This window comes from Arachis stenosperma, chromosome 6 (genome assembly GCF_014773155.1).
Source record: "Arachis stenosperma cultivar V10309 chromosome 6, arast.V10309.gnm1.PFL2, whole genome shotgun sequence".
Classification (NCBI taxonomy): domain Eukaryota; kingdom Viridiplantae; phylum Streptophyta; class Magnoliopsida; order Fabales; family Fabaceae; genus Arachis; species Arachis stenosperma.
The window spans coordinates 109,110,344-109,116,343 of NC_080382.1; the positions used below are offsets into that span (position 1 = coordinate 109,110,344).

General features: G+C 41.5%; 1 non-coding gene across 1 annotated transcript; it reads left to right on the plus strand.

Annotated features, from left to right (window-relative positions):
* The first annotated feature begins 3,643 nt into the window (after window positions 1–3,643).
* Window positions 3,644–3,751, plus strand: LOC130938644 (small nucleolar RNA R71). Its single transcript, XR_009069803.1, has one exon. It is a non-coding gene; the product is annotated as a small nucleolar RNA R71 (small nucleolar RNA).
* The last annotated feature ends 2,249 nt before the right edge of the window (window positions 3,752–6,000 follow it).

A 6,000-nucleotide genomic window follows, 5' to 3' on the forward strand; every position in this document is an offset into this window, starting at 1 on the left:
TTGAGCTCCTCAATGTCTCTTCCTTGCCTTTGTTGCTCCTCTCTCATGATTCTTTGATCTTCTCTAATTTCATGGAGGATGATAGAGTGTTCTTGGTGCTCCACCCTTAGTTGTCCCATGTTGGAACTCAATTCTCCTAGGGAGGTGTTGATTTGCTCCCAATAGTTTTGTGGAGGAAAGTGCATCCCTTGAGGCATCTCAGGGATTTCATGATGAGAGGGGTCTCTTGTTTGCTCCATCCTTTTCTTAGTGATGGGCTTGTCCTCATCAATGAGGATGTCTCCTTCTATGTCAACTCCTACTGAATAACAGAGGTGACAAATGAGATGAGGAAAGGCTAACCTTGCCAAGGTAGAGGACTTGTCCGCCACCTTATAGAGTTCTTGGGCTATAACCTCATGAACTTCTATTTCTTCTCCAATCATGATGCTATGGATCATGATGGCCCGGTCTATAGTAACTTCGGACCGGTTGCTAGTGGGAATGATTGAGCGTTGGATAAACTCCAACCATCCCCTAGCCACGGGCTTGAGGTCATGCCTTCTCAATTGAACCGGCTTCCCTCTTGAATCTCTCTTCCATTGGGCGCCCTCTTCACAAATGTCAGTGAGGACTTGGTCCAACCTTTGATCAAAGTTGACCCTTCTAGTGTAAGGATGTTCATCTCCTTGCATCATGGGCAAGTTGAATGCCAACCTTATATTTTCCGGACTAAAATCTAAGCATTTCCCCCGAACCATTGTAAGCCAATTCTTTGGGTCCGGGTTCACACTTTGATCATGGTTCTTGGTGATCCATACATTGGCATAGAACTCTTGAACCATTAAGATTCTGACTTGTTGAATGGGGTTGGTAAGAACTTCCCAACCTCTTCTTTGAATCTCATGTCGGATCTCCGGATATTCACTCTTCTTGAGTTTGAAAGGGACCTCGGGGATCACCTTCTTCAAGGCCACAACTTCATAGAAGTGGTCTTGATGCACCCTTGAGATGAATCTCTCCATCTCCCATAACTCGGAGGTGGAAGCTTTTGCCTTCCCTTTCCTCTTTCTAGAGGTTTCTCCGGCCTTGGATGCCATAAATGGTTATGAAAAAACAAAAAGCAATGCTTTTACCACACCAAACTTAAAAGGTTTGCTCGTCCTCGAGCAAAAGAAGAAAGAAGAGAGTAGAAGAAGAAGAAAATGGAGGAGATGAAGATGGCTTGTGGTTCGGCCAAAGGGGAAGAAGTGGTGTGTAGGGTGTGTGAAAATGAGGGAGTGAAGATGGGTTTATATAGGGGTGGAGAGAGGGGTAGGGTTCGGCCATTATGGGTGGGTTTGGGAGGGAAAGTGGTTTGAATTTGAATGGTGAGGTAGGTGGGGTTTTATGAAGGATGGATGTGAGTGGTGAAGAGAAAGATGGGATTTGATAGGTGAAGGGTTTTTGGGGAAGAGGTATTGAGGTGATTGGTGAATGGGTGAAGAAGAAAGAGGGTGGTGGGGTTGGTGGGGATCCTGTGGGGTCCACAGATCCTGAGGTGTCAAGGAAAAGTCATCCCTGCACCAAATGGCGTGCAAAAATGCATTCTGAGCCAATTCTGGCGTTAAACGCCGGGCTGGTGCCCATTTCTGGCGTTTAACGCCAAGTTCTTGCCCTTTTCTGGCGTTTAACGCCAGTCTGGTGCCCTTTTCTGGCGTTAAACGCCCAGAATGGTGCCAGACTGGGCGTTAAACGCCCATCTGCTAGCCTTACTGGCGTTTAAACGCCAGTAAATTCTCCTCCAGGGTGTGCTGTTTTTTTTTCTGTTTTTCATTCTGTTTTTGCTTTTTCAATTGACTTTGTGACTTCTCATGATCATCAACCTACAGAAAACATAAAATAACAAAGGAAAATAGATAAAATATAACATTGGGTTGCCTCCCAACAAGCGCTTCTTTAATGTCAGTAGCTTGACAGAGGGCTCTCATGAGCCTCACAGATACTCAGAGCAATGTTGGAACCTCCCAACATCAAACTTAAAGTTTGAGTGTGGGGGTTCAGCACCAAACTTAGAATTTGGTTGTGGCCTCCCAACACCAAATTTAGAGTTTGACTGTGGGGGCTCTGTTTGACTCTGTTTTGAGAGAAGCTCTTCATGCTTCCTCTCCATGGTGACAGAGGGATATCCTTGAGTCTTAAACACAAAGGATTCTTTATTCACTTGAATGATCAATTCCCCTCTGTCAACATCAATCACAGCCTTTGCTGTGGCTAGAAAGGGTCTGCCAAGAATGATAGATTCATCCATGCTCCTCCCAGTCTCTAGGACTATGAAATCAGCAGGGATGTAATGGTCTTCAATCTTTACCAGAACATCCTCTACAAGTCCATAAGCTTATTTTTTTGAATTGTCTGCCATCTCTAGTGAGATTCTTGCAGCTTGTACCTCAAAGATCCCTAGCTTCTCCATTACAGAGAGAGGCATGAGGTTTACACTTGACCCTAGGTCACACAAGGCCTTCTTGAAGGTCATGGTGCCTATGGCGCAAGGAATTGAGAACTTTCCAGGATCTTGTCTCTTTTGAGGTAATTTCTGCCTAGACAAGTCATCCGTTTCTTTGGTGAGCAAAGGAGGTTCATCCTCCCAAGTCTCATTACCAAATAACTTGTCATTTAGTTTCATGATTGCTCCAAGGTATTTAGCAACTTGCTCTTCAGTGACATACTCATCCTCTTCAGAGGAGGAATACTCATCAGAGCTCATGAATGGCAGAAGTAAATCCAATGGAACCTCTATGGTCTCAGTGTGAGCCTCAGATTCCCATGGTTCCTCATTAGGGAACTCTTTGGAGGCCAGTGGGCGTCCATTGAGGTCTTCCTCAGTGGCGTTCACTGCCTCTTCCTCCTCTCCAAATTCGGCCATGTTGATGGCCTTGCACTCTCCTTTTGGATTTTCTTCTGTATTGCTTGGAAGAGTACTAGGAGGGAGTTCAGTAATTTTCTTGCTCAGCTGTCCCACTTGTGCCTCCAAGTTTCTAATGGAGGACTTTGTTTCATTCATGAAACTTTGAGTGGTTTTGATTAGATCAGAGACCATGGTTGCTAAGTCAGAGTGGTTCTGCTTAGAATTTTCTGTCTGTTGCTGAGAAGATGATGGAAAAGGTTTGCCATTGCTAAACCTGTTTCTTCCACCATTATTGTTGTTGAAACCTTGTTGAGGTTTCTGTTGATCCTTCCATGAGAAATTTGGATGATTTCTCCATGAAGAATTATAGGTGTTTCCATAGGGTTCTCCTAGGTAATTCACCTCTTCCATTGAAGGGTTCTCAGGATCATAAGCTTCTTCTTCAGATGAAGCATCCTTAGTACTGCTTGGTGCATTTTACATTCCAGACAAACTTTGAAAAATCAAATTGACTTGCTGAGTCAATATTTTGTTCTGAGCCAATATGGCATTCAGAGTATCAATCTCAAGAACTCCTTTCTTCTGATTTGTCCCATTGTTCACAGGATTTCTTTCGGAAGTGTACATGAATTGGTTATTTGCAACCATTTCAATTAGTTTTTGAGCTTCTGCAGGCATCTTCTTCAAATGAAGAGATCCTCCAGCAGAGCTATCCAAAGACATCTTGGACAGTTCAGATAGACCATCATAGAAAATACCTATGATGCTCTATTCAGAAAGCATGTCAGAGGGACACTTTCTGATTAATTGTTTGTATCTTTCCCAAGCTTCATAGAGGGATTCACCTTCCTTCTGTCTGAAGGTTTGGACTTCCACTCTAAGCTTACTCAATTTTTGAGGTGGAAAGAACTTTGCCAAGAAGGCATTGACTAGCTTTTCCCAAGAGTTCAGGCTTTCTTTAGGTTGTGAGTCCAACCATATCCTAGCTCTGTCTCTTATAGCGAAAGGGAATAGCATAAGTCTGTAGACCTCAGGGTCAACCCCATTAGTCTTGACAGTGTCACAGATTTGCAAGAATTCAGCTAAAAACTGATGAGGATCTTCCAATGGAAGTCCATGGAACTTGCAATTCTGTTGCATCAGAGAAACTAATTGAGGCTTAAGCTCAAAGTTGTTTGCTCCAATGGCAGGGATAGAGATGCTTCTCCCATAGAAGTCGGGAGTGGGTGCAGTAAAGTCACCCAGCACCTTCCTTGCATTGTTGGCATTGTTGTTGTTTTCGGCTGCCATAGGTTCTTCTTCTTTGAAGAATTCTGTTAGGTCCTCTACAGAGAGTTGTGCTTTAGCTTCTCTTAGCTTTTGCTTCAAGGTCCTTTCAGGTTCAGGGTCAGCCTCAACAAGAATGCTTTTGTCTTTGCTCCTGCTCATATGAAAGAGAAGAGAACAAGAAAATATGGAATCCTCTATGTCACAGTATAGAGATTCCTTGAGGTGTCAGAGGAACAGAAAAATGGAAGGAAGAGGGAGAAGAATTCGAACTTAGTGAGACAGAGTTCGAATTGTGCATTGAGGAGGAGTGTTACTCCATAAATAGAAGGATGTGAGAAGAGAGGGAGAGTTTTTTCGAAAATTAATTAGAAAGATTTTAAAATCATTTTGAAAAAGATTTTGAAGAAGATATGATTGAAAACTTTTTTTGAAAAAGATGTGATTAAAAAGATATGATTGAAAAAGTTATGGTTTTAAAAAGATATGATTTGAAAAACAATTTAAAAAGATTTGATTTTAAAAAATGATGACTTGCCTAACAAGAAAAGATATGATTCAAACATTAAACCTTTCTCAACAGAAAAGGCAACATACTTGAAATGTTGAATCAAATCATTAATTGATAGCAAGTATTTTTTAAAATGGAAAGAAATTGATTTTGAAAAAGATTTTATTGAAAAGATTTGATTTGAAAAAGATTTGATTTTGAAAAACTTTGAAAACTTGAAAAAAAATTGCATTAAAAACAAAATCTTCCCTCTTGTGCCATCCTGGCGTTAAACGCCCAGAATGGTGCACATTCTGGCGTTTAACGCCCAATGCACTACCCTTTTGGGCGTTAAACGCCCAACCAGGTATCCTGGCTGGCGTTTAAACGCCAGTTTTCCTTTCTTTACTGGGCGTTTTGAACGCCCAGCTTTTTCTGTGTAATTCCTCTGCTGCATGTACTGAATCTTCAGTTCTCTGTATTATTGACTTGAAAATAGAACCAAGATCAAATAAACAATGCATGCAAGACACCAAACTTAAAATAAGACACTAGACTCAACAAGAAACATAAAATATTTTTGGTTTTTTTTTATGATTTTGAAAATTTTTTTGGATTTTTTCGAAAATTATATGAAAAAAAAGAAAATAAAGGTTCAGAATTCTTAATGAGAATTCCAGGAATCATTGCAATGCTAGTCTAAGACTCCGGTCCAGGAATTAGACATGGCTTCACAGTCAGCCAAGCTTTCAAAGAGAGCTCCGGTCCAAAACACTAGACATGGCCAATGGCCAGCCAAGCCTCAGCAGATCATTGCTCCAACAGCAAGATTGATAGAAATCAACAAGCTCTTGTGATGATAAGTTGAAACCTCGGTCCAATAAGATTAGACATGGCTTCACAGCCAGCCAGACTTCAACAGATCATCATGAAACTCTAGAATTCATTATTAAAGAAATTCTGAAAAAAAATAAAATACCTAATCTAAGCAACAAGATGAACCGTCAGTTGTTCAAACTCAACAATCCCCGGCAACGGCGCCAAAAACTTGGTGCACGAAATTGTGATCATCAATGGCGCCATCAACATGGTACGCTCATTGCAATCTCAACTCTTTATCACAACTTCGCACAACTAACCAGCAAGTGTACTGGGTCGTCCAAGTAATAAACCTTACGCGAGTAAGGGTCGATCCCACAGAGATTGTTGGTATGAAGCAAGCTATGGTCACCTTGTAAATCTCAGTCAGGCAGACTCAAATGGGTATAGATGATGAATAAAACATAAAGATAAAGATAGAGATACTTATGCAATTCATTGGTGAGAACTTCAGATAAGCGAATGGAGATGCTTTGTCCCTTCCGTCTCTCTGCTTTCC